This window comes from Ornithodoros turicata, chromosome 10 (genome assembly GCF_037126465.1).
Source record: "Ornithodoros turicata isolate Travis chromosome 10, ASM3712646v1, whole genome shotgun sequence".
Taxonomy (NCBI): domain Eukaryota; kingdom Metazoa; phylum Arthropoda; class Arachnida; order Ixodida; family Argasidae; genus Ornithodoros; species Ornithodoros turicata.
In genome coordinates this window covers 33,146,968-33,153,708 of record NC_088210.1, presented here as the reverse complement: position 1 = coordinate 33,153,708, position 6,741 = coordinate 33,146,968, and positions in this window count along the sequence as shown.

The following is a 6,741-nucleotide window of genomic DNA, read 5'->3' as shown; positions in this document are numbered from 1 at the left end:
CTGCCACACTTCCTACCGGCTTATAACGCGCCCAGCAACGCGACCTCGGACTACGAAACCGACAAGAACCGAGGAAAACCCGGTCTAACGGGACACAGACCATAATCGATTCGTGGAGGCAGATACCGGATCGAGTCGGGTTTCAGCGGAGAAGACTGTTCCCTACTTTTACATACCCCACTGCACCAAGTCTGTACATCATACCCTTTTCCTCTTCTTTTCATTTCTTCTCATTTCCTTTTCCTTTGCTTTCTTCTTCTCCTTTCCTTCCCTTTTCTTTCCTTATTTTTCTTTTCTTCCCCTTCTCTCCTTCTTTCTTCCCCTTTTCTTTTCTTATTTTTCTTTTCGTCCCCTTTTCTTTCCTTCCCCTTGCCTTTTTTTGTTTGGAATAGCAAGCCGACCTTCGTCTGGCTGACCTTTCCTTTCTTTTTCTTAATAAACATACCCCCCCCCCCCCAGTCTATACAAGGACTAACTTCGTTTCCGTTGTTAAACAACCGTGCCGTCCCGTGGACGACCGACGAAGTCACGGACACGCGTCACCGCCACAAACCATCCGTGTTTCTTCTCTCACTGTGAGAACACACAGGGAAAGTACAGGCAGAAGAATCTCCTCCCGTACACATAACGTAATGAAATGTGTACACGGGAAGAAGGGAAGACTCCGCGAGCATGGGTGCGGTCCTGCCCGACTCGGGTGCCTGAAATATTAATGTCCGCGGGTAGATATACGGAAATAAATGACGAAGACACGTCAATGAAAGAGGAGACACACGCCCATCTGGTGGTATCTACTGATGTCTCGTTCGATTACAATGGCGTGTTGTGTAGCCTGTACATGGATTATTCATGCACGACTCCTCGTCCACGTCGGTGCTTAACGCTTTGAATCGGCGTTGACGATAAGAAGTGCCAGGTTGTTGCCCACCTGTAGTAAATATACATGGAGAACTTGGGTTTTAGCTCGTGGCGAGTTTGTCGAACACTCTAAAAACTGAACTTCACTGCATAGCACGCTCTGCGCTAACCATTGCCACGAATGATAGGGTTACCGCTCCTGATTCGAAGAGAGAGGGGGGCGTACGCCTTTTTGTGTCAATTTGGATACATGATAATTGACACAAAAAGGCGTACGCCTCCCTCTTTCCTCGAATGAAAAGCGATAACCCTATCATTCGTGGCAATGGTTGGCGCAAAGCGTGCTATGCGGTGAAGTTCAGTTTTTAGAGTGAAGAGTAAAAACAACTCAAAGGTACACTCTTAAAAGGGAACTTCACCGCATAGCACCATCTTAGCCAACCATTATCTCAAATGGCATCGTTATCTGCCCTGATTTGATGGAAACGGGAGACGTACGCTTTTTTTTGTGACACTTGTGCTGGTCATAATTGTCACAGAAAAGGCGTGGGCGTCGCGTTTTCAACAAATCATGCCAGATAACGATATCATTCGAGATGATGGTTGGCTAGGAGCGTGCTATGCGGTGAAGTTCATTTTTAAGAGTGATACTGTAAAGTATAGCACAGCTACAATCTCAGAAGATTTATCTATTCGGTAGCCGGAGCTATCAATACTCTTGCGTCACAATTTTCGTTAAAATTGTGCTTATAGTTTCTTAGAAAATTAAAATTGAAAATTACGGGCGGGCAACACTGTGTCGAAGTTGCCACCAACTGCGCATTCCACGCCGAGTACGGCGGCAGAACTACATTGCATGCGCATAACACTGTGTCTAAAACAAAAGAAGTCGGCTACGTGTCAGCTACGTAGCCATCAGGAGCAGTAAGCCAGTCGGCAACGCAGACCACTGTTGTTTGACAAATTGGCGATTATTTCCCACCAGGCGTCGCCTCGAGCCGTTTTATCGCCAATTTTACTAGCAAATTAAAAATATTTACCGTTCTCTATCACTCGTATAACTTGTACTGCGTTTTACAAGCAACAAGCTGTTAAACTACGCCGGCAACATAACCTTTCTGTTTCTTTACGATGCCTTTAAAGGGACAGCCTTCAGCAGTTCACTGATTCAGGAGCCAATTGCAAAATTTTGTCCAGCAGAGCGATAAACAATAGAAATCGAACATCATGTTCACTTTCGGTTTCGGTTTAACTATGACGTAGGCGGGAGCTATCACTCCCTGGCGGACGTCACGAGTGCGTGCGACCGAGATGAAGGCGATTCAGGGTTGTTTTGAGATGCGGTAAAACGTAATCAGTAAGCTCTCGCCTCGAAACGCGTAACTACATCGAAATAAACGGTTTCAGTATTTATATATTCGGTTTATATGTTCGGTATATATATTCCGGTAATTTCCGCTATAACGAAACCGGAAATTACTGGCAATGGCGTCATGACTGTGGCAGCGTTGATAAATTCAATTCTGAATAATTGGCTGCGAATTTAACTGAAATATTTTTGCAGGGTAACTGTTTGCACGATACGAGATCGTGTGACAGCCTTGTTTTGCTTTGGCTCGGTTGGACCCCCCCCCCCCTATATGGCTAAAACAATGCTGTCACATATTTCGTCACAGTCACTGACGTCACAGTTTTGCTCTGCCAAGCAGTCACGCAATCCACTCCAGACGTAACCTGCTGACAACTTTTAATAATGTCTCAAAAGGCGCTGTGCTCAGCTGTACTGTTTCAGATATTCCTTCCGTCTTCCGGCAGATTCCCCGAACTGTATTCTTCACAGTTCCATCTGAAGTCGGCCCTGGACGCATATAACCCCCGGGTCTTCCACAGCTTCCTATTGTCCTCTCTGTACGTCACTCGTATAGCCCCAGATCCTTCGCGGTGCTGCAACGAAATTAAGACAAAGGCGTCATCAACGAATTTACGGCGCATTCAAGACTTGTTTTCTGTTCTGTCCCGCGCACAAAGACACCGTCCTCACCAAATTCAATCCGGAACAAACACGTGCGCGCTTGTCGCACAAACCCAATTAACGCGACAGAACCGTTTCTATACTTACACAGCCGCCGCCGCCACGTCTAGTACCCTTTATAACTGGGTACACCCTTACACAAAAGGGCGCACGATCCGAAAGACAGACAGACGTTCAGGGAGTTCCCCTCCATCTCATGGGTGATATTAGCACAAGAAAGGAGTCGGCCGTCCTTTTACTTGCATCTGAACTAATCCAATTCCTTCCGTAGCAGAGGACAGATTCTCTCCTGATAAGATTAACGGAGTGCGTCGCATTTTATTTGCACATCTCCCAATTGTTGCTCGTTTTATTGGCAGCGAACACGTCCGTTTCGAGTGATCCTAACTGGGCTTTTATGCAAATGGAATGACAGCTTTCTGCGACCGCTTCCCTTTATATTAGGGAGAGACGGGAAGTGGCTTTTGTCTCTTTGTCTTCTGCGATCGTAGAGGGATTCGTCTGTTATAAAGGACGTGCCGGAAGCGAATTAGTGCGGCGTGGCACGAGTGGGTTGAGCTCGAAGTGTAGGCAGCGAATCAAGTGCTGTCTTCTTTGAGACCAGACGAGGAAAGATGAAGGGTCTCGTCGACGTCCACGGAAGGCACAAAACGGTACAAAAATCCAACGCTGAAGTTTTCAACTTATTTAAAGGTACTATAAAGCAGTCGAGGTGCAACCTCATGTTTTGTGTGCCCTGAATTGGGTACGCGCTCAGGAGTAAAATGCCGCAAAATTTTCTCACATAGACGTTATAGCTCCCGAAAAAATGCAAATTTAAATCTACTGGCAACACTGTGGCGAAGCAGACCGACGAAACGCCAACTCTGCCAAGTACGGCGGCGAAAATGTCTCATGCGCACGACTCTGGGCCAAACAGAGCGACGTACGATAGCAGCGCCACGGTGCTGAAAAAAGGCTCAGGTATAGATGTTTAGCTACTGAGTGCAAGATTCAGCTTTTGTTTATTTTCTTTCACACGAATTACATTTTCTCAAAAGGTAGTATTTGCAAATACCAACAGGAAAGCCATCTGTTTATCGGTCTCCTTGTTTACAGGGTTGCTTGACAAATTGAGGACTTTTTCCCACCAGGCGTCGCCCCGACATTATTGACTGCGTTTTTATTTGCCAATTAAAAATTAAACTCCTGCGCATATTACATGTTGTGCTGAACCTTTGAGTCTAGCACTCTCACGTCATGCTGATTGCATAGGTTTGACCTCGACTGCTTTATAGTACCTTTAATGACACAAGCTTTCACGTAGCAGACTACATTTCTTCAGGTGTGAAAAACACGGGGCACACGGTGTACATTATATAGTCACAGGATACCACGTGAAGTAAGGGCTTAAAAGAAAAATGTGATATATAGCCCAGGTAGTACACAACTTACGTACACAAGGTTTCCTCCTCGTTGCCTCCTCTCTCTCTCGCTCTCTCCTGTGACGTCACTGCAAAGTATGATGGAGGAAGCAATGAGAGAAATCGCCCTGTTCCACACTCTTAAAAATGAACTTCACCGCATAGCACGCTCCTAGCCAACCATTATCTCGAATGATATCGTTATCTGCCCTGATTTGTTGAAAACAGGGGGCGTACGCCTTTTCTGTGACAATTATGAACCGCATAAGTGTCACAGAAATGGCGTACGCCCCCCGTTTTCAACAAATCAGGGCAGATAACGATATCATTCGAGATAATGGTTGGCTTGGAGCGTGCTATGCGGTGAAGTTCATTTTTAAGAGTGCAGTGCGAAAAGTGAAGCCGAATTTACAGGGGCCACACTGATGCTACTGATGCTACACTCTAAGAAACAAAGCTAAGAATTTTCTACCCATCTCGGTAGAGCTGTGTTGCAGCCACATTTCTACTCAAACCAATTTTACCTTTTGGGTATAACTGCAGAGTAGAAACTGTCGTTCTTCTAGCTTGCGTATAGGGAATTCTACCGTTTGTTTCTTGGAGCTAACGTGAGAGAGAGGAGCAGGGGGAAAGGGAAAGGGACGCCACCGCTTATACACTGTTAGGAAAATTTATACCTTTCGGAGTATAAATCGCCCGTGCAATAACTCGTACGTTTTAGGGTATAAATCTATACCTTCCGAAAGGTATAAATCGTTTATACCCTATAGTGGAGGTCTAGAATTTATACCCCTTGGGTACACAAACTATACCGCTGCAAAGGTATATTCTAATTCAGTTTGCGACACATTTTTAGAAGAGGCAACTAGAAAAATAACCTTTGGAGAGAAGAAAAAAAAAGCTACATACACACACACATACAAACACTATAAACACGCGCAAACGCACATGGGTGTGAACTAGAGAGTAAAGCTCGTATACATATTACTCCCCATGTAAGAAAAAAGAAAAAGAAATATGCTATTAAAAACATAAGAAAAGTTTCAAGGAGCAAGACCGCTCTGAGAGTTCCGATTGGTCCGCGTGGATTGGTCCGAAATGGTAGATGAACTGTCGTTCTACCAGCCTGGATCGAGACTGGGAGGTACCCGGGTTCGAATCCCGGTGCCGGCTGTGCTGTCTGGGGTTTTTCCTGGGTTTTCCTCAGACGCTTTCAGACATATGTTGGCACAGTTCCCTTAGAAGTCGACCCAGGACGCACATTCCCTCAGGGCGTCAGTCGTGACGTTGCCCACATACGTGAGGCCGACAACGGCAAGCCCTATCGCCACCACCACCACCACCACCAGCCTGGATATGAAACTCCACCTTTTTTTCTCAGAGCGTAATATACGACGGACGAACGTAGTATTCGACGGTATAGGATGTGACGGATAGTATCGTATACGTATCTTGCATACTTTGTCGTGTCTATACACAAACGCTTTGCGGCGATTTCTAATGTTTTCATGTAGCATTCTTAAAGTGTCGTTCACTATATAGACAGACCAATGTAGCATCGGCTTTTTCCTCGCAATTGTTCTCGCCAAGTAAAATCCCAAGCCTTGATAATTTAGGCTTCATTGTACGTAACTCTCCACTCTTAAAAAAAACGGTGTACTTTAACTCCTTTTTTTTTTTTGCCACATATATAACACCCTTTTGGAGAGTACGATTACGCTCAGAAGGGTGTCTCTTCACTCCCTCAAGGGAGTGGCATAACACCTTCTTTCTGCCGGGGAGTAATATTACACCATTTTTTTAAAGAGTGTATACCCCACAGGAAAAACCCACGTGACCAGCACGTACCATCCGGGTACCTCTGAAGGGCCGAATATTTCACGAACAAACTCCGGAAACCAGCCTGCACGGCGTGCATGGCTGCACTTATTTGGATGCTGATTTATTTAGACAAACTACGACCGATATCGTTGCTATCATCGCTCACACGAATGCCGTCGTATATAAGCCCCTTCCAAACTCCGCTATTCGAGCACTGGTGCGGGGGGGGGGGGGAGTCTATACGTTAATCTCGTTCACAATTCATGAATGCTGCAGCAGCGCCGCAGACGGCGATTTGAGACATGTGCGCTCGGATTTTCAGAAATGCATGGCGACCGTTCCTGGGTGAACGCATAAATACTTAATCACCACTGCGTCGACGAATAATTCAAACATGCATATGTAATAGGCTGGCTTTTACTTGGCAGGGGGCTATACATAAACGTGGACGGCGTTGTAATGTTCCGCCGTTGACAAGTTCGTTCCGTGCTCGCTTGGAAGTTAAGGCTTTTAGCGCGAATGTTTTATAAAGCTGGTCTCTCGCCGCGGGGAAATGGGGCTCGGAACTCGTTATGAATGGTATCTTTCATCTGTAGTTATATCTAGCCAGAAAGAGTTCTTTTTAAA